Here is a 23,296-nt window from a genome sequence, read left to right on the forward strand (position 1 = left end):
GTTGTTTTTCAACAATATTTTAACCTGCAGGAATATTTTCACATTTCTATGTCATGGTTAGTTCCTAGGATAATGCAACTCATACATTTACATTTTTCAATACTTCTAAAATGGGGTCCAGGTTTAAAACAATTACAGGGTTAAAACATTTACAGGTCTAAAATAATTACAGGTGCACTTTACTCTCTTTTACTATGTAATAAATGGTCATAACTAGTTCACACAGATTCCGGATGTTTTAACGTTAAATGGTCATAACTAGTTCACACAGATTCCGGATGTTTTAACGTTAAATGGCCAAAACTAGTTCACACAGATTCTAGTTGTCCTCTAGTTCACAAAGATTCTAGATTTTTAACGCTAAATGACAAAACCCAGGGCATACCAGGCCAGCACATTTAAAACATTTGAATTCACCACTTTTGAGGGTCACACTTTTCAGAATGAGGTCCTTCTTCCAATAGTTTCACACAGAACCCACAGTCACCCTGGTCCCTCACCAATCCCCACTGTGATCAATTCAGTGTCAGGATGGCTCTAGGTTGCACGCAACCGACCAATGATAGATGTCTTTGAGTCGACTGACTCTCAGATCATCCACCACTGACCCGCCCCTGTTTACACCTCCAAGGTGACCACCGTCACACAGGAATACACACTCAGAGCCTATTGCCTCGGCCCTGTTTACACCTCCAAGGTGCCCCCCCTCACACAGGAATACACACTCAGAGCCTATTGCCTCGGCCCTGTTTACACCTCCAAGGTGCCCCCCCTCACACAGGAATACACACTCAGAGCCTACGAGACTTTTATAAAAACTACACTTTGTGTGTTTCACTCACCTCTTCTTTATAAAACTACGTTCGAGATGTGGTATCCACTCGGCTCGCTGCCTCTCAGATCAAAGGTGATCTATCTGCTCCATTCCCGAAGTGTGGTCTCCCCGAGATCCCAAGTTTGAGCGATCTGTTGTGCACCATTTACCCAGGTCATCAGGAGCGGTCACCAAGTGAAGAATAACATCCCCATCGCCAAATGTGGTGGTTAACTTCTTTAATATCAAATGAGGATAGAAACTCATCACACAAGTCTGAGTTATTCTTAAAATAAATCTTTATTCACTTATTAATAAGAGAGCAGGTCAATAGAACGTACATATATAAAGTTAATCAATTGTGTGCTCTACGATACTAATGGCTGGTCGACCCACAGGACAAAAGTACAAAGGTCTTTTATAGCCAAGATACTCTCCTTTCAACCTACATGACGAACAATAGATGTATAGAACGGTTCACAAGATTACGATTTGTATGAAAGATACCGATAATTCTCAGCAGACAGTATCTGCTGTAAAAACAGTACTCTTTGTGTAGAGACCAGGGTCTGGCCCTGGGGTCATCTCTCCCTGGTACCATATAGAACAGAAACATTAACTCATGCTCTGGAATGCGGTCTCTTTAGGTTTTATCACCCAAAAGACATTGTAAATCCCCTGTCATTGTCTACTGAGGCCCATCCTCAGTAGAACACAGACATAATAGTTCTAAGAACCCTCTATTCTGTTGCATAAAACAACCATTTGATGCAATAAAAGTATTAGAACATAATCTTGCAGTTTTGCTCTGTGTCCACTGAACATTGACTAGTAACAACAACTGGGACCTAAAATACACACACCATGAGACCCACTAAATCTTCCCAAGAAGAGGCAAAGAAAAGAAAAACCCACACCAATGTTTAGGAATCATGGACGATACGAAAGAGAGGTTGAACAGACTAGTTATAGGGGTTGCCACAATGGCGGCAGATCATTTTAGAAAGAGAGGGTCCAGATTGTCTAGCCCAGCTGATTTGTACGGGTCCAGGCTTTGCAGCTCTTTCAGAATAATCAGCTATCTGGATTTGGGTGAAGGAGAAGCTGGGGAGGCTTGGGAAAGTAGCTGCGGGAGTGCGGAGCTGTTGGCCGGGGTTTGGGGTAGCCAGCTGGTCCAGGTTCTATTTAAGAGTGTCTGGCCAGGCGTAGAAAAATGCTTGTTAAAATTCTCGATTATCGTGGACTTTTCGGTGGTGACAGTGTTTCCTAGCCTCAGTGCAGTGGGCAGCTGGGTTGAGGTGCTCTTATTCTCCAAGGACTTTACAGTGTCCCAGAAATTTTTGGAGTTAGAGCTACAGGATGCACATTTCTGTTTGAAAAGGCTAGCCTTTTCTTTCCTAACTGACTGTGTGTATTGGTTCCTGACTTCTCTGAAAAGATGCATATCGCGGGGACTATTCGATGCAAGTGCAGTACGCCACAGGATGTTTTTGTGCTGGTCAAGGGCAGTCAGGTCTGGAGTGAACCAATGGCTATATCTGTTCTTAGTTCTACATTTTTTGAAAGGGGCATGTTTATTTAAGGTGGTGAGGAAATTGTCGATTAGAAAGGCCTGCTTGCAGAAGAGTTTTAGGGAACGTTTGACAGTGATGAGGGTTGGTCGAATGACGGCGGACCCATAACGGATGCAGGAAACGATCGCTGAGATCCTGATTGATAACAGCAGAGGTGTATTTGGAGGTCAGGATAATATCTATGAGGGTGCCCATGTTTACGGATTTAGGGTTGTACCTGGTGGGTTCCTTGATAATTTGTGTGAGATTGAGGGCATCTATTAAACCTCTTAAAGATCGGGTCTTTTTTTTCAACGTTTTGTTAAAAATCGCGCAAAATTGCAACGTCCTGCTACTCATGCCAGGAATATAGTACATGCATATGATTAGTATGTGTGGATAGAAAACACTCTGAAGTTTCTAAAACTAGTTAAATCATGTCTGTGACTATAACAGAACGTGTGGAGCAGGCAAAAGCCCAAGGAAAACTGTTCACCAAACAAATAAAAAATATCCTTCCGCCAGTTGCCTGTATTGTCTATGGCAAGGGAAAATAGATAGCGACCAGTTTACAATGCCTACAGCTTCCACACGATGTCGCCAGTACTGTCATTTGGTTTGAAGTTAATCCTTGGTGAGATGAGAAATAGGCACTTCCTGTTATCGAGTCCACAGCTGGAAGTTTTGAGAGAGAGAAAATGGACCTTCATTTCAAGATTTGCTGCTATTGAATACAGATCGCACCGTGATCAATTTGATCGATTATTAACGTTTACTAATACCTAAAGTAGGTTTACAAAAGTAGTTTGAAGTGTTTTGACAAAGTTTATCGGCAACTTTTTTAATAAAAAAAAATGACGTTGCGTTTTGTAAAGCTGCTTTTTCCTGATTCAGACGGGCTTCATAAATGGACATTTTGGGTATACGCTAATTCTTTTGTTTACGTTCCCTACAGGTATTTCGGGGGGTTGCATGCTATCAGATAATAGCTTCTCATGCTTTCGCCGAAAAGCATTTAAAAAATCTGACATGTTGGCTAGATTCACAACGAGTGTAGCTTTAATTGAGTACCCTGCATGTGTGTTTTAATGAAAGTTTGAGTTTTAGTGAGTACTATTAGCATTTGGCATTGCGCATTTCCATCTCCTGTTGGCTATGTGAGACGCAGACGTCTCACCTTGCCCAAATATATTGTATATTTTTGTTGGACAAGTGTGCTTACCACCAACAGAAAACAACTTCCATTTCACATTATAATCAACTACAATGCTTCACCTTCTACATTATAAACATGGTGTCTACTGGCTCTCAAGAATTAAAAACAAGAAAAAAACCATTACCCACTAGAAAACTCTCGTCTTCCTAAAACTCACTAGCTTCTAGAACTCTCATCCCCTTGGAAGGAGCCCAAACAAAACTCATCTCCAATATGGAAAAACGTGCAGTCAAAATAAATTGTAATCCTGATATTATAATAGCAACCTAACAATGTCAATGAAATTGCACCCAAAAATTGTCAGTTGGCTGCATAAATAATTATGATTACTGAATGTTACATGAATTGTAAATATGAAATATCAAAACCAAATGTACACCCCCTTGTTAATATGTATTAATAATTAATGATATTAATAATTATCATAATGGTGAGGCATGGAATAATAAAACATGTATCTTTTGTCAGGCTGGATGTTTAAAATGAGGTGATTTGAGTCAGGCTTCTTCAGTAGTGGAAATAAAGACAATTAGGATTTGAATGTTGTAAAGAAATACTGGAGTGATGTAGGATTGTTAATAAAATTGATTACAGATTTATTGATTATTGGCCGTTGGGCATAGTCTTCTTTTCAATTTTGCTAGGTGCGATAGCCCCAATGTCAACACACAGTTTTAACGTGTGCAAATCAATAACCAATATGCAGAAACACTTTAATATATTGAAAACCTAAACATAAAATGTGCAATATACACAAACATCTGCCACAATAATCATATTACTTGTATTATTTAAAACAAGCACCTTATAAAAATGAACAAGCAGCAATAAATCACTGATATCGATTAGGGGGGAAATCAGGTTGTACGTGCTGTTGAAACTAACACAACTAAAAAAACACATGGAAATGAGAGATATATTTTCCCTCACTGGTTAGAGGACAACCTGCAGAAGACAGTCAGCTACATTTTGGAGTGATGCATTTAAATTTAGGGGTCACTAAACAAAGGAACGCCTCACTTATGTCATCACTCATCGATATCACGTTGAAATCAATTGTGCGAGAGGAGGGAGATGAGGTTGCACGTCCTGTTAAAACTAACAGCTCAAAAGCCACACGGAATCTGGGAATAATGTAAACATCACTGGTTTGAGGACAACAACGTGGTAAACAGCTAGCTACATTTTGAAGTGTTGCATTTTGATTCAAGTGGGTCACCAACGTGGTAAGTGTAAAACAACAACTTTCAATTCATAGCCAGGATTTTCCCCCTGAGGCTAATGTCCATATCATGTTGAAATCAATTGATAAAGGGGCAAACATTTAGGCTTCTACATTGTGACATTATTAAAATACTCCTAGTACATTGTTAAAACATTTTACATTGTGACATTAATTCATTGATATCATGAAACAACTCCATGTATGTACTTTCTGATATTTGATCTGCGATCTTTTATCAGATTATCTCTGGTCACAGTTAAGAGATTTCTCTCCTGTGTGTGTTCTCTGGTGTGAAAGCAGGTTGCTTAGCAGAGTAAAACTCTTCCCACACTGAGTACAGCAAAAATATTTCTCTCCTGTGTGTGTTCTCTGGTGTAGATTCAGATTTCTAGATGCAGTAAAACTCTTCCCACATTCATCACAGCTATATGGTGTCTCTCCTGTGTGTGTTCTGTCATGACTGTCCTGAAAAGGTCAGGTTACAGGAGACCACAACCCTACAGATAATCTCTCACCCCCAACAGAGGAGGAGAGATCTAGGGGTCTGAAGATGTGGGGTTTTTATGACCCCTCACGCCCATGGTAAATCTTAGGCCACAGACAACATTCCTTTCACTATGGAGAACCAGCCTCAGAACATTAAACATGCAATAAAGGGACTTTGGAACAATGGTTTCCGTCAGCCACAATGGAATATGAAAATGTATGTCATTTTTGTCTGGTTATTAAAGGTTAAAGGACAATGTCTTTACGGAAACATTGTAATTTTAAGAGTTTTCCTAGGATACACTTGATGTTTATTCATTGGACGTTGTGTGGAAAATGTCCAAATCAAAGAGAATGTTTTGGTAAAGTTGAAATGTTAAGTTAGTTGTCTAAAATTGGATTTGAGTAAAATCTAGACCTTGCCTCTTAACTTGGTACACCCAGAGAATTGCCCTGAAGGCGGTTACGCCCACTTCTGACCCAAGGGTATAAGACCTGTGAGTCAGAATGAACAGATCAGACTAAGTGACCCAAGCTGCAGCCTAGGTCTAAAAAGTAAACGAACCCAAAACTCAACCCAAGGTTGAAGACAAATAAATATTTTTCTACCCATGCTACTGATGAGTAGCTGTGTCTCAGCGGGTGAATTCAAGCCGGACCACCTAACCTCCACTCTCCATCGAATCGTGGTATCTACACTGTTTCATTCCTAAGCTGTGAGCCCCGAGCTACAGATCTGTCTGTCCTCAGAAGACTCCTCCCAGAGCAAGGGCGGGGAATCAGACCAAATGGACACTGACATTGTGAGGACGACCAGAGAGTTGCGCCGGAGAAGTGCGTCATTGAGAGGCCAAAGCGACCCACGCGGAGCTTCCCATCTGAGACCTCCCACAGGTAATTACATCATTATATTCTGACCCATAAGAGCGGCAGTTTGGGGCAAGGCTTGGGTTAAAATAAGCATAGCTGACAAATGCATCCAAATGTATATTTCTCTCGTGTGCTTTTACTTTTTCTCTCTCTTTTAAATCCCCATTTTGGGTAACACGCGCCATAGTGTGTTGGCCCATAATACTAAGTTCTAATCAATAGCCTAGACTGTGTTTTTGGTGTATGTGTATCTTTTATCATCATTTTAGCTTTCTAGTAAATAAATACTCAACTAAGATTGGTGTGGTACGAACTCATTGGTGGGACTCGGGTTTGTGCAGATTGACGGATTATGCGACGTTCAGAATGAGATTGTAAAGGAAACTGATTAATTAGCGAAGGTTATAAAATCGATATTCTGATATTCTTTGAGTTAATTTGGGAAATAGAAACTCAATAAAACTCATTTGCCCATGGTGCCCCAGGTTAATGAGTTAATAATTGCTTGATTCATTTAATCACGCAATTAGAAACATTTAATAATTCAATGAGCAGTCGTCACATTAATTAATACAACGTCACGACAGTTCTCTGGTGTGATATCAGGATGCTTAGCTGAGTAAAACTCTTCCCACATTGCGTACAGCTATAAGGTTTCTCGCCTATGTGTGTTCTCTGGTGTGATATCAGGCTGCTTAGCTGAGTAAAACTCTTCCCACATTGATCACAGCTATATGATTTCTCTCCTGTGTGTGTCCTCTGGTGTATCTTCAGACGGCGATATTGAACAAAACTCTTCCCACATTGATCACAGCCATAAGATTTCTCTCCTGTGTGGATTCTCTGATGAATTTGAATGCCTGATGAGGAGGAGAATCTCTTCCCACAGTCAGAGCAGCAGTGAGTTCTCTTCCCTGTGGATCTCTGCTGGTGTTCTGATCTGGAGAGACTCTTCTCTGCCTCATCAGCATCCTGAGGTTGTTGAGGCTCCCCAGAGGACCTACGGTAGTCCCGTCTCTCTCCTGTGTGAACAACAAAGTCAGACAGATGGTTAAAGACCCACAACAGCTGAATCGACTGTAAAAGGTGATGCCAACAGCGTAGCCATGATGTTGTACAACAATTAACGTCTAATGAATGTTACACAATTATTTGACAATTGTCTTAAAATGAGCAACAATAGTCATATTTAGTCTTGTTTTCACATTATTAGCAACATCGATGATTGCAGGCTAGAAATAAGTTAAAGTTCTTGAAACCCTAAGCAATGTGCCAGACGACTTTTGGTCTCCAATATAGGCCACTTTCTGTGTTTGCTAAAATTGCGGCACGAGGGGAAAGCACACACAATTTGGTTGCAGAAACTTCTCCCTGCTAATGAGGAAACCACTAGTTATGGATGTAGTATATCTGGTAATGAGGAAACCACTCTGTTCCTCATTATATCTGGTAATGAGGAAACCGCTAGTTATGGATGTAGTATATCTGGTTGTAGAAACTTCTCCCTGCTCACAAGGAAACCACAAGTTATGGATGTAGCCTTGAGCAAAAATGGTGAGCAAAGATTTGAGTTTTTCACAATGTATTCTGAATATTACAGCACACTATCAGCGCAAGATCAGGAGTGCTACTCAAGGAAACTCACATTAAGCTCTGTGTCTATTCACTAATTCACCACCGTGGGGGAAAACTCAGGGGAGTTCTCATAGGCTGACAGCAAAAATAGCCTCCATTTACAGGTTGCTTATGAGTGTATTTCACACTACTGTTAGATTATAATTGTAAGGCTCGTTTGAATCTCCAACTTAACTTTGTGTTATTTCCGCAAATCAACTGCTTTATACTTAAACACTTCAACCAGTAAAATGCTCTTTGGCTTTGCCATCAGCCTGACAATGAGGGTTTGTACACTAACTAGGACCCATAACAATAACATAGACCTACTGTAGGACTCATAACTTCACCTAACAACAACATAAACCTACTGTAGGACCCATAACTCCACCTAACAATAATATAGACATAGGACTATAAATCATTTCAAATTTCAGGTGAAACATGGAAACTAAAATGTCTTTCATGACATTTCATAACCTGATCACCAGATAATTTTGTGAATAATCCCACTAGGCTACTCTGTAATGTGTTGTCATTATAAATGTCCTGAATAAAGGAAAATAGCTGTGTGTTGTACAATAGCCTATCCATCAAGGAACAGTTCACTACACATTATGAGCAAAGTATCTCTGTGTGCAAACAGACTAACAAGACCCGACTGTAAATCAAGCAGACAATAACACATTATAAACATCTATTTGTTTGGGATGATGGATCCAACATGAAGCACGGCATAACTGTCTTTACCAGAGTAATGAATGAAGAAGCACTTTGGTTGTTGTTGCATGTCGTGATGTTTGTCAATTGACTGTATCTCAGAAAATGATTTCCTGGATCAGCTGATGATAGTTGGAACGTTTGACTGTAACTAAACAGCTACCGTATTAAGAATTGTGTGTAATCATTGAATAACCATTTTACTGACAGTATCGATTTGGGTGTCAATAAAGTTAAGGTGACTCCGATCCATTGGATTTAGCAAACTCTGAAATGATTTAGGATTTAGGATCTCTGTGCCCATGAAAACCTGTTTTAAGGAGACACAATTTTTTTTATTTTTCCTTTATTTAACCAGGCAAGTCAGTTAAGAACAAATTCTTCTTTTCAATGACGGCCTAGGAACAGTGGGCTAACTGCCTGTTCAGGGGCAAAACGACAGATTTGTACCTTGTCAGCTCGGGGGTTTGAACTTGCAACCTTCCGGTTACTAGTCCAACGCTCTAACCACTAGGCTACCCTGCCGCCCCAAATGTTACGTAGTTAGAGAGCATTTCAGAGATCTGAATACAAAAACCTGTCCCACAGCAAGATCCAGTATTTAAGTTTAAGTTCATCATATGACAAGCGTAAACATTATGTCTATAACTACTGTTCCCTGAAGTAGGGAAACTAGGTACAACATACTATTAAAATCCGCGCCTCGTTTGAAGCCCGGCCTTCCGCAGGTGATGAGCGTGAGGCTCAGATTTATTCCTTCAATTTCATACCGCTCTTCACCGACCCAGAAAAGGGCGGGGCCAAACAGGTGTTGTACCTCACGTCCCTCCTTCAAGGAACAGTAATTAGAGTCATAAAGTTACACTCCCTTACAGTCAGTCGGTCAACTTCGGTACAACATACTATGGGGAAATACAATCATTCCCCATGCCGACCCAAACGGATACTAAATTAAACGCCCCATGGCAGACCACCCAGGCCTGACCCCGCAAGATGTGTTAGTTATGTTAATTTATTCATTGTCTTTTGTTTGAAACACTCCTGTCAATGTTGAGTAAGGACGCACGCCTGATTACCCATATAGAAGTAGGATAAGTCTACCTGACCTAGGCCTATAAAATGTGCCCATTTGGGGATGTCTGATAGTACTTCTCATTGTCTTAACGCTGCACCACTAATGAGTAGTGCAGCTTCTGTGGGATTCTGTATTTTATATTATAGCCATTACCATATATATGATTAAATATTATCTGATGTTGGTTGTGTGAGGTATCTACATTTGTGCACTGGAACATCATTATGAGATTAAACAACTGCTTGCTACTTGCCTGTTTGTGTGTGTGACAAGAACTGAGTAACATGGTGTGACCTGCATGTTGCAAAACTGTGGATAACAGCCCAGCAGATGCTTTGTCCTTCTGTTTGTATGTAACAATATTGAGCACATGGTGTGACTTGCTGTATCTTATAAAGTTGTAATAGGGAGGGGTGGTCATCACGAGGTTTAAGTGAGATGGAAAAATACTGAACAACACAATAGCAGGAACTGAGCAACTGTTATAACTAGGGGGTGATACCAGAACAGTAGGAATCTATACATCAACGGAGGGAGGACTCCAAGAAGCGCCAAGAGGCGGGGACCCGCCTGAGCGCCTGCGATAGGCTGAGCAAGTTTAAACCACGCCCAGCCTCTACTGTGATAGGCCAACAGACGGGTTGGAACAATGTCTATCACAGTACAAGAACACTGTTTACATACATCTTGTCAGTTCTCTGTTCTGCCCTGCGTGGTATTACAGTGAGCCCGTATATACGAAAGTTGCATTTGCCATTTATTACTTAGCTAATAAAAAATACATAGTACATATTTTTTGGGAGGAAAAGATCATGATTATTAGAAAGCAAATTACAGACTCCTCTTTAAATCTGCGTATTCCTTCAAAGCTCAGTTGTCCTGAGTGTGCACAACTCTGCCAGGACCTAGGATCAAGTGTTTTAGTACTATATCTCTTGACACAATGATGAAAATAATCATGGCCTCTAAACCTTCAAGCTGCATACTGGACCCTATTCCAACTAAACTACTGAAAGAGTTGCTTCCTGTGCTTGGCCCTCCTATGTTGAACATAATAAACGGCTCTCTATCCACCGGATGTGTACCAAACTCACTAAAAGTGGCAGTAATAAAGCCTCTCTTGAAAAAGCCAAACCTTGACCCAGAAAATATAAAAAACTATCGGCCTATATCGAATCTTCCATTCCTCTCAAAATGTTTAGAAAAGGCTATTGCGCAGCAACTCACTGCCTTCCTGAAGACGAACAATGTATACAAAATGCTTCAGTCTGGTTTTAGACCCCATCATAGCACTGAGACTGCACTTGTGAAGGTGGTAAATGACCTTTTAATGGCATCAGACCGAGGCTCTGCATCTGTCCTCGTGCTCCTAGACCTTAGTGCTGCTTTTGATACCATCGATCACCACATTCTTTTGGAGAGATTGGAAACCCAAATTGGTCGACACGGACAAGTTCTGGCCTGGTTTAGATCTTATCTGTCGGAAAGATATCATTTTGTCTCTGTGAATGGTTTGTCCTCTGACAAATCAACTGTAAATGTCGGTGTTCCTCAAGGTTCCGTTTTAGGACCACTATTGTTTTCACTATATATTTGACCTCTTGGGGATGTAATTCGAAAACATAATGTTAACTTTCACTGCTATGCGGATGACACACAGCTGTACATTTCAATGAAACATTGTGAAGCCCCAAAATTGCCCTCGCTAGAAGCATGTGTTTCAAACATAAGGAAGTGGATGGCTGCAAACTTTCTACTTTTAAACTCTGAAAAAACAGAGATGCTTGTTCTAGGTCCCAAGAAACAAAGAGATCTTCTGTTGAATCTGACAGTTAATCTTAATGGTTGTACAGTCGTCTCAAATAAAACTGTGAAGGACCTCGGCGTTACTCTGGACCCTGATCTCTCTTTTAAAGAACATATCAAGACCATTTCAAAAACAGCTTTTTTCAATCTACGTAACATTGCAAAAATCTGACATTTCTGTCCAAAAATTATGCAGAAAAATTAATCCATGCTTTTGGCACTTCTAGGTTAGTAAACTACTGCAATGCTCTACTTTCCGGCTAAAGCTAAAGCACTAAATAAACTTCAGTTAGTGCTAAATACGGCCACTAGAATCCTGACTAGAACCAAAAAATTTGATCATATTACTCCAGTGCTAGCCTCCCTACACTGGCTTCCTGTCAAGGCAAGGGCTGATTTCAAGGTTTTACTGCTAACCTACAAAGCATTACATGGGCTTGCTCCTACCTAACTCTCTGATTTGGTCCTGCCGTACATACCTACACGTACAAGATGCAGGCCTCCTAATTGTCCCTAGAATTTCTAAGCAAACAGCTGGAGGCAGGGCTTTCTCCTATAGAGCTCCATTTTTATGGAATGGTCTGCCTACCCATGTAAGAGAAACTCGGTCTCAACCTTTTAAGTCTTTACTGAAGACTCATCTCTTCAGTGGGTCATATGATTGAGTGTAGTCTGGCCCAGGAGTGGGAAGGTGAACGGAAAGGCTCTGGAGCAACGAACCGCCCTTGCTGTCTCTGCCTGGCCGGTTCCCCTCTTTCCACTGGGATTCTCTGCCTCTAACCCTATTACAGGGGCTGAGTCACTGGCTTACTGGGGCTCTTTCATACCGTCCCTAGGAGGGGTGCGTCACTTGAGTGGGTTGAGTCACTGATGTGATCTTCCGGTTGTGCCGTGGCGGAGATCTTTGTGGGCTATACTCGGCCTCGTCTCAGGATGGTAAGTTGGTGGTTGAAGATATCTCTCTAGTGGTGTGGGGGCTGTGCTTTGGCAAAGTGGGTGGGGTTATATCCTTCCTGTTTGGCCCTGTCCGGGGGTGTCCTCGGATGGAGCCACAGTGTCTCCTGACCCCTCCTGTCTCAGCCTCCAGTATTTATGCTGCAGTAGTTTATGTGTCGGGGGGCTAGGGTCAGTTTGTTATATCTGGAGTACTTCCCCTGTCCTATTCGGTGTCCTGTGTGAATTTAAGTGTGCTCTCTAATTCTCTCTTTCTTTCTCGGAGGACCTGAGCCCTAGGACCATGCCTCAGGACTACCTGACATGATGACTCCTTGCTGTCCCCAGTCCACTTGGCCGTGCTGCTGCTCCAGTTTCAACTGTTCTGCCTTATTATTATTGGACCATGCTGGTCACTTATGAACATTTGAACATATTGGCCATGTTCTGTTATAATCTCCACCCGGCACAGCCAGAAGAGGACTGGCCACATAGCCTGGTTCCTCTCTAGGTTTCTTCCTAGGTTTTGGCCTTTCTAGGGAGTTTTTCCTAGCCACCGTGCTTCTACACCTGCATTGCTTGCAGTTTGGGGTTTTAGGCTGGGTTTTTGTACAGCACTTTGAGATATCAGCTGATGTACGAAGGGCTATATAAATCAATTTGATTTGATTTGTATACAATCGGTGACTCATTGTTATATTTATCCTGATACCAGATTCGAATTTACGCAATTCTAACACTTCTCAAAGTAATTTTTTCTTCACATCAAACAGCAAGTAAACAAAGTCTAATCAAAATCAATTGCGAATGACAATAGTTCCTCAAAGTATTTTCGTAAAATATTTCCAGCTCATGGTCTTTCGATAACCACTTGGCATGAAAGGGAAAAAAATGTAATGCTCTGATGCAGTGGAAATGTCATAAAATACCGGATTACTTCTTATTCTTTGCATAAATAGCCAACAGTTGTGTCTGTCCCAAACTCACTGGCATGGGAAATTCTGAGGGCCCAGATAGGCCATGTGCAGCAAATGTGATTTATAGGATATTTTCTACCTGCAGGCTGCAAAATATTTATTTGTTGGCTTCATTGTAGGCTATTTTTACATAGTTGGCAATGGCAATAAAAGTTACTTTTAGATTTGTATCATTTTCATTTAGAGTTAGATATAATGTAGAATGTAGATTAATCACAGACAATGATTTTGAGATAAAGACTATTATAACTATTATTACTATTATAAATTAAATGAAACTGCTCCAGTAAAATGTGCCTATGAAAATCCTAACTGGCACGCAGGTTGGGTTGAAATGGTCAGATAAATTGGCACTCCAACTGGAAAAGTTTGCCAACCGCTGGTGTAGCCCATTACTGGAAACATCAGGAGCATAAAAACAGAATTTTTCTCCTTCTGGTTAGGTTATCTTGATCTCTGGCTCCCTTGAGTCATTTGTGTGTTTTAATTAATTATTGATAGAGCAGTCTGACTGAGCGGTGGTCAGCCGATTATGAGTTTTCAACGCCGTTACCGATTATTGGTGGACCAAAAAAGCAGATACCGATGAATTGGACGATTTTGGGGGGATTTATTTGTAATAATGACAATTACAACAATACTGAACACTTATTTTAACTTAATATAATACATCAATAAAAATCTATTTAGCCTCAAATAAATAATGAAACATGTTCAATTTGGTTTAAATAATGCAAAAACAAAGTGTTGGAGAAGTAAAAGTTCAATATGTGCCATGTAAAAAAGCTAACGTTTGAGTTCCTTGCTCAGAATATGAGAACATATGAAAGTTGGTGGTTCCTTTTCACATGAGACTTCAATATTCCAAGTTAAGAGATTTTAGGTTGTAGTTAATATAGTATTTATAGGACTATTTCTCTCTATACCATTTGTATTTCATATACCTTTGACTATTGGATGAGCTTATAGGCACTTTAGTATTGCCAGTGTAACAGTATAGCTTCCATCCCTCTCCTCGCCCCTACCTGGGCTCGAACCAGGAACACATCGACAACAACCACACTCAAAGCAGCGTTACCCATCGCTCCACAAAAGCCACGGCCCTAGCAGAGCAACTACTCCAAGTCTCAGAGCGAGTGACGTTTGAAACGCTATTAGCGCGCACCCCGCTAACTAGCTAGCCATTTCACATCAGTTACATTAGGCTGATAGGCTTGAAGTCATAAACAGTGCTGTGCTTGCGAAGAGCTGCTGGCAAAACGCACGAAAGTTTGAATGAATGCTTACGAGCCTGCTGCTGCCTACCATCGCTCAGTCAGACTGCTCTATCAAATATCAAATCATAGATTTAATTATAACATAACACACAGAAATACGAGCCTTTGGTCATTAATATGGTCGAATCCGGAAACTATAATTTCAAAAACAAAACGTTTATTATTTCAGTGAAATAAGGAACCGTTCGGTATTTTATATAACGGGTGGCATCCCTAAGTTTAAATATTCTTGTGACATTGTACAACATTCAATGTTTTTTATTTCACCTTTATTTAACCAGGTAGGCAAGTTGAGAACAAGTTCTCCTTTACAATTGCGACCTGGCCAAGATAAAGCAAAGCAGTTTGACACATAAAACAACAGAGTTGCACATGGAGTAAAACAAAGATACAGTTAATAATACAGTAGAAAAATAAGTCTATACACAATTTGAGCAAATGAGGTGAGATAAGGGAGGTAAAGGCAAAAAAAAAGGCCATTGTGGCGAAGTAAATATAATATAGCAAGTAAAACACTGGAATGGTAGATTTGCAGTGGAAGAATGTGCAAGGTAGAGATATAAATCAGTAGGGAATAGGTAGTTTTTTGGGCTAAATTATAGATGGGCTATGTGCAGGTGCAGTAATCTGTGACCTGCTCTGACAGCTGGTGCTTAAAGCTAGTGAGGGTGATAAGTGTTTCCAGTTTCAGAGATTTTTGTAGTTCGTTCCAGTCATTGGCAGCAGAGAACTGAAAGGAGAGGTGGCCAAAGGAAGAATTGGTTTTGGGGGTGACCAGAGAGATATACCTGCTGGAGCGCGTGCTACAGGTGGGTGATGCTATGGTGACCAGTGAGCTGAGATAAGGGGGGACTTTACCTAGCAGGATCTTGTAGATGACCTGGAGCCAGTGGGTTTGGCGACGAGTATGAAGCGAGGGCCAGCCAACGAGAGCGTACAGGTCGCAGTGGTGGGTAGTGTATAGGGCTTTGGTGACAAAACGGATGGCACTGTGAAAGACTGCATTTAATTTATTGAGTAGGGTATTGGAGGCTATTTTGTAAATGACATCGCTGAAGTCGAGGATCGGTAGGATGGTCAGTTTTACAAGGGTATGTTTGGCAGCACGAGTGAAGGATGCTTTGTTGCGAAATAGGAAGCTAATTCTAGATGTAACTTTGGATTGGAGATGTTTGATATGGGTCTGGAAGGAGAGTTTACAGTCTAACCAGACACCTAGGTATTTGTAGTTGTCCACATATTCTAAGTCAGAACCGTCCAGAGTAGTGATGTTGGACAGGCGGGCAGGTGCAGGCAGCGATCGGTTGAAGAGCATGCATTTAGTTTTACTTGTATTTAAGAGCAATTGGAGATCACTGAAGGAGAGTTGTATGGCATTTAATGTTATGTCATAATTACGTAAAATTCTGGCAAATTAGTTCGCAATGAGTCAGGCTGCCCAAACTGTTGTATATACACCGACTCTGCATGCAATGAACGCAAAAGCAGTGACAATTTCACCAGGTTAATATTGCCTGCTAACCTGGATTTCTTTTAGCTAAATATGCAGGTTTAAAAATATATACTTTTTTTTTACCTTTATTTTACTAGGCAAGTCAGTTAAGAACAAATTCTTATTTTCAATGACGGCCTAGGAACAGTGGCAGTGTATTGAGTTTAAGAAAGGCATTGGTGTTTATGGTTAGGTACAGTCGTGCAACGATTGTGCTTTTTTTCGCAAATGCGTTTTTGTTAAATCATCCCCCAGCATTGCATCGATTATATGCAACGTAGGACACGCTAGATAAACTAGTAATATCATCAACCATGTGTAGTTAACTAGTGATTATGGTTGATTTTTATAAGATAAGTTTAATGCTAGCTAGCAACTTAACTTGGCTTCTACTGCATTCGTGTAACAGGCAGGCTCCTCGTGGAGTGCAATGAGAGGCAGGTGGTTAGAGTGTTGGACTAGTTAACCGTAAGGTTGCAAGATTGACTCCCAGAGCTGACAAGGTAAAAATGTGTCGTTCTGCCCCTGAACAAGGCAGTTAACCCACCGTTCCTAGGCCGTAATTGAAATTAAGAATGTGTTCTTAACTGACTTGCCTAGTTAAATAAAGGTGTAAAAAAATATATATATAAACAATTTTATTTATTTATTATTATTATTTTTTTAAATCTGCAAAATAACGATTTCAGATTGTTATGAAAACTTGAAATCGGCCCTGATTAATCAGCCATTCCAATTAATCAGTCGACATCTAGTCAGACCAGTTCAGTACATATAGTAGATGTTATTAAAACACGTTGGGTGTGTCTATATAAGGACAAATACACATAGCATTTCAACCAATCGATTGGTAGAAACATTTATTTTAGGTGGGGACAGTACTAGAACATGATTTTGGTGCTCCTGAGTGGCGCAGCGGTCTAAGACATTGCTTCTCTGTGCTTGAGGTGTCACTACAGACACCCTGGTTCGAGTCCAGGCTGTCACAACCGGACGTGATTGGGAGTTAAATAAAGGTTACATTTTTTTTAAATGAAATAAAACAGAGTTCATTCAGAATGTTCAGACCCCTTCCCTTTTTACACATTTTGTTACGTTACAGATTTATTTTTAAATGGATTTAAACAAATAGAATCCTCATTCATCTACACACAATAATGAAAAAGTGAAAACGGGTTTAAAATTTTTTTTAAATACCTTCTATGTATTCAGACGCTTTGCTATGAGACTCGAAATTGCTTTCAGGTGCATCCTGTTTCCATTAATCATCCTTGAGATGTATCTACAACTTGTTCGGAGTCCACCTGTAGTAAATTAAATTGATTGGCCATGATTAGGAAGGCACACGCCTGTCTATATAAGGTCCCAGAGTTGAGAGTGCATGTCAGAGCAAAAAAAAAGCAATGAGGTCGAAGGATGGGTCTGTAGAGCTCCGAAACAGGATTGTGTCGAGGTACAGATCTGGGGAAGGGAACCAAAAAACAACACTGCAGCATTGAAGGTCCCCAAGAACACAGTGGCCTCCATCATTCATAAATGAAATACTCTTCCTAAAGCTGGTCACCCGGACAAACTGAGCAATTGGGGAGAAGGGCCTTGGTCAGGGAGGTGACCAAAAACCTGAAGGTCACTGACAGAGCTCCAAAGTTCCTCTGTGGTGATGGGAGAACCTTCCAGAAGGACAACCATCTCTGCAACACTCCACCAATCAGACCTTTATGGTAGCGTGGCCAGACGGAAACCACTCCTCAGTAAAAGGTACATGACAGCCTGCTTGGAGTTTGACAAAAGGCACCTTAATTAAGACGCTAAGACCACGAGAAACAAGATTCTCTGGCTTGACGAAACCAAGATTGAACTCTTTGGCTTGAATGCCAAGTGTCACGTCTGGAGGAAACCTGGCACCATCCCTATGGTGAAGCATGGTGGTGGCAGCATCATGCTGTGGGGATGTTTTTCAGCAGCAGGGACTGGGAGACTAGTCAGGATCGAGATAAATATTAACAGAGCAAAGTGCAGAGAGATCCTTGATGAAAGTCCTGCTCCAGAGTGCTCAGGACCTTAGACTGGGGGCGAAGGTTCACCGTCCAACAGGACAATGACCATAAGCACACAGCCAAGACAACGCAGGATTAGATTCAGTAGAAGTCTCTGAATGTCCTTGAGTGACATAGCCAGAGCCTGGACTTGAGCCTGATCTAACATCTCTGGAGAGACCTGAAAATAGCTGTGCAGTGATGTTCCCCATCCAAGTTGACAGAGCTAGAGAGGGTCTGCAGAGAAGGATGGGAGAAACTCCCCAAATGCAGGTGTGCCAAATAAATTAGCTAAATGAAAGGGTAAAAAAAGAATAATCAATTTTAGAATAAGGCTTTAACGTAACAAAATGTGGAAAAAGTCAAGGGGTCTGAATACTTTCAGAATGCAAAGTATACAGCAACACCTCCCCCATAGGTAGATGTTATATCCCTGTATTGCTACTACTGTATCAAAGGAATTATCTCAGTGAGTTTCAGAGATGAACAGTACAGTGTATTCCAAATTCAACAGGCAGGCAAGTAAACAAAACCGTTTTCAAATAAAAACTATTCCAGAAAATGTCAAAGCGTATATAATGCCCGTCCAAGAGACTGTCGTGTTCACATTGTCATACTGTGACACACAGTTCCTAAGCTAATTCTCACAAAATCACTTTTTAAAGTCAGGGTATGAGTCGAGAAACATGCCTATTTACCTTGAAAGTACGTAATGTCACGATTGCAAAGCTATACGATATTACAGAGAACAGGTTAATTATCTCACATCTCTGAAAATATTTGTAATGTTGTGCTTGTTGTTCACAGAGGGTAATTCATGCCAATATCCTTTTCTTTAAGCTGTTAAAACGAATCGAAAGGAGTTTCCAATATCCTATTTCTGGTGATAGCTGGTGATAGTGATACACAAGCTAGGTCTATTTGAAACATTGACATCCCATGACAGCTTTTACCAGCCACCAGGTTCAGAAGCTTTAAAACCACATAAAAAAAAATATTTTGATGTGATATGAAAGTATTGTGAAATTATGTTGATGTGATATGAAAGTACAGCAATTTATGTTTCTAGAAACGTATCGCAATTGAGAATCGATTCATATTTAGATGGAATATTTGACTATTTTAGCTGCCAGAGCCAGTCTACCTCTGAAAATAACATACAGTCCTTGGACCTTGAGGAGTAACGGGGGCAGCAATCAGCAGTAGAAACAATAACAAAGCGAACTCCCTGCCCGTTTCGGTAAAAAGCTGAGGGATGGGGCTGGAGAAATGTAACCATCCATGATATCAACATTAGAGGTCGACCGATTAATCGGAATGGCCGATTAATTAGGGCCGATTTTAAGTTTTCATAACAATCAGAAATCTGTATTTTTGGGCGCCGATTTCCGATTTTTTTATACCTTTATTTAACTAGGCAAGTCAGTTGAGAACACATTCTTATTTCAATGACGGCCTAGGAACGTAACTGCCTTGTTCAGGGGCAGAACGACAGATTTCACCTTGTCAGCTCAGGGGATCCAATCTTGCAACCGTACAGTTAACTAGTCCAACGCTCTAACCATTGCACTCCACGAGGAACATGCCTGTTATGCGAATGCAGTAGAAGCCAAGGTAAATTGCTAGCTAGCATTAATCTTATCTTATAAAAAACAATCATAATCACTAGTTATAATTATTAATCCAGTTTAGCAGGCAATATTAACCAGGTGAAAATGTGTCATTTCTCTTGCGTTCATTGCACGCAGAGTCAGGGTATATGCAACAGTTTGGGCTGCCTGGCTCATTGCGAACTAATTTGCCCAAAGTAATTATGACATAACATTGAAGGTTGTGCAATGTAACAGGAATATTTAGACTGATGGATGCCACCCGTTAGATAAAATACCGAACGGTTCCGTATTTCACTGAAATAATAAACGTTTTGTTTTCGAAATGACAGTTTCCGGATACGACCATATTAATGACCAAAGGCTCGTATTTCTGTGTGTTATTATGATATAATTAAGTCTGATTTGATAGAGCAGTCTGACTGAGCAGCAGCAGGCCAGTAATCATTCATTCAAACAGCACTTTCATGTGCTGTTTATGACTTCAAGTCTATCAGCCTAATGGCTGGTGTAACCAATATGAAATGGCTAGCTAGTTAGCTGGGTGTGCGCTAATACCGTTTCAAACGTCACTCGCTTTTAGATTTAGAGTAGTTATTCCCCTTACGCTGCAAGGGCCGCGGCTTTTGTGGAGAGATGGGTAACGCTGCTTCGAGTGTGGCTGTTGTCGATGTGTTCCTGGTTCGAGCCCAGGTAGGGGTGGGGAGAGGGACGGAAGCTATACTGTTACACTGGCAATACTAAAGTGCCTATAAGATCATCCAATAGTCAAAGGTATATGAAATACAAATGGTATAGAGAGAAATAGTCCTATAAATAAACTACAACGTAAAACCTCTTACCTTGGAATATTGAAGTCTCGTGTTAAAAGGAACCACCAACTTTCATATGTTCTCATGTTCTGAGCAAGGAACTTAAACGTTAGCTTTTTTACATGGCACATATTTTACATGGCACATATTGCCAAATATTACTTTCTTCTCCAACACTTTGTTTTTGCATTATTTAAACCAAATTGAACTTGTTTCATTATTTATTTGAGGCTAAATTGATTTTATTGATGCATTATATTAAGTTAAAATAAGTGTTCATTCAGTATTGTTGTAATTGTCATTATTACAAATAAAAAAATAGGCAGATTAATTGGTATCGGAAGGTTTCAAGTTCAAATCCCCGAGCTGACAAGGTACAAATCTGTCGTTCTGCCCCTGAACAGGCAGTTAACCCACTGTTCCTAGGCCGTCATTGAAAATAAGAATTTGTTCTTAACTGACTTTTCTAGTAAAATAAAGGTAAAATAAAAAATATTGAAAAATCGGCATTGAAAAATCATAATCAGTCGACCTCTAATCAACATGATAGTTTTAACCATGTTTTGAGGATATAAAGTGTTTGTTCATACTTACTGACAAACATTGGAATAAAAAATGCATCTATTTTGCGATCTGATGGGGTACGACAGTTTAACTAAGCTCATGAGGCATTTATAAGTGAATTCTTCATGAAACAATGGGTACATATCATTCATGTATAAGTCCCAAAATGGATGTAACTGCTGATTGCCCCTTTAAGACTACATATTGGGCTAAGCTAATAGGAGATATTGAGGACTACAGTATTTCAGGCATTGTCATTGGATGCATATGATCAATTGTTAACGTTTTGCTGATGGTCAACTCTTGATGTTCTACACGTTACAGTGTAGCTTCAGCCATTCCCACAGAACAACATTAAAGTGTAAAACCCCTTTACTGCATACTGGTTCAACGACTGCAGAGACGGTACTTACTGGTGTTAAACAGATCTCCAACCTCCTCTTCTTCCTCCAATGTGACAGAAATCACCCCCTCCTCCTCTTTCTCTTCCTCCTCTTCTTTTACTATAACATCCTCCTCCTCGTTCACTCTGAACGGGTCTTCCTCTTCTTTCACTGAAAAGGTAACAGCCTCACCCTCTAATTGTTTTTGTATTGTAACATCCTCCTCTTCCTCCTCCTCTTTCACCAGAGCTTCTTTCTCCGTCCAGCAGACCTCGTCTTCTTCATCAGGAGAGTAGCTTAGTGAACTCATGCTCGGGGATGTTAGCAAGCTAGCATTAGCGACTAGCCTAGTTCCAAGCTACCTTAGCAAACCAGCTAGCTGTCAATCAACGTAAATATATAATTGAATGGGTCAACAAGTTCATACATACATACATAAGTGTGTTTAATACACAGCGACTAATTTACACCAAAACAGTGTAAAGAGCGTGAATGTTGTAGCTATGTTTGCTAGCGAGGTGTCTGACAAGCTGTTGTTGAGCCACTAAATTATTCGTCACACTGGCAGCGTCGCCTGAACCTAAAAGACGCACATCGCCATCTGCTGACTGGAGTGGGCAACGCAGTTGAGGAACCAAAAGTACATTTTTCATTGATTTCATAAAAGTTTAACATTATATTAAGTCGTTCAAAGAGAAGCATGTGTTGATTGATTCGTGATTAATGAGTGATAATTTAAAACAAACTGTACACCCACTACATATTTGCATTGAACCATACTTCTGACATAGATCAGTTTGACCCCAGAGGCATATCTTTTATCATAGCCAAAATGTGGTTTATTCAATTCTTCCAAATGTTCATGACTTTGTCAATCAACTTGTTCTTAATAAATCTAAATCATGGCTTAATGTTTCTGTATCAAAATGGACGTTTAACAAATTCAAATCCTTTGGAGTCATTTTGACCCCAGCCAAAAGCATCTTTGATAAATAGGACTTTTATTTCAAATCAAAACCGAATCACATTTTATTGGTCACATACATGTGTTTAGCAGATATTTTTGCAGGTGTAGTGAAATGCTTGTGTTTCTAGCTCTGACAGTGCAGTAATATCTAACAAGTAATTTCTAACAATTTCACAACATATACCCAATACACACAAATCTAAGTATTTGAATCTAGGTTTCTCTGTAGACATGATCCATCCCGCCACAGGGTGGAGGGGCACCTATATCAGTGGTTTTGACCAAATTGACATCTGCAGACACACAGTATAGTGCCTCCCATGAACTCTCCTAAGATTGGACTTTTCTATACCACGTATCAGGTGACTGTGTACAAAACTGCCAATGGTAGAAAACTCTGCCAGCGGTATACAGTGCATTCGTTAATTATTCAGACCCCTTCACTTTTTCCACATTTTGTTACGTTACAGCCTTATTCTAAAATTGAATAATTTTACTTAATTATTCAGACCCTTTGCTGTGAGACTCGAAATTCAGCTCAGATATATCCTGATTCCATTGATCATCTTTGAGATGTTTCTACAACTTGATTGGAGTCCACTTGTGGCAAATTAAATTGATTAGACATGATTTGGAAAGGCACACACATGTCTATATAAGGTCCCACAGTTTACAGTGCATGTCAGAGCAAAAACTAAGCCATGAGGTCAAAGGAATTGTCCATAGAGCTCTGAGACAGGATAGTGTCGAGGCACTATCCATATTTCCTCTGTAGAGATGGGAGAACCTTCCAGAAGGACACCCATCTCTGCAGCACTCCACCAATCAGGCCGTAATGTAGCAATGATTAAATTGTCAAAATGTAT

The 23,296-nt window shown here is 40.3% G+C and overlaps 1 long non-coding RNA gene across 1 annotated transcript; it reads right to left on the reverse strand.

Moving 5' to 3' along the window:
- Positions 1-1,095: 1,095 nt before the first annotated feature.
- On the reverse strand, positions 1,096-22,068 carry LOC116355376 (uncharacterized). Its single transcript, XR_004204391.1, has 2 exons — positions 21,494-22,068; positions 1,096-7,186 (listed from the first exon to the last, which is right to left on the reverse strand). It is a non-coding gene; the product is annotated as an uncharacterized LOC116355376 (long non-coding RNA).
- Positions 22,069-23,296: the final 1,228 nt, after the last annotated feature.

This window comes from Oncorhynchus kisutch, linkage group LG20, assembly GCF_002021735.2.
Source record: "Oncorhynchus kisutch isolate 150728-3 linkage group LG20, Okis_V2, whole genome shotgun sequence".
In the NCBI taxonomy this organism is placed as follows: Eukaryota; Metazoa; Chordata; class Actinopteri; order Salmoniformes; family Salmonidae; genus Oncorhynchus; species Oncorhynchus kisutch.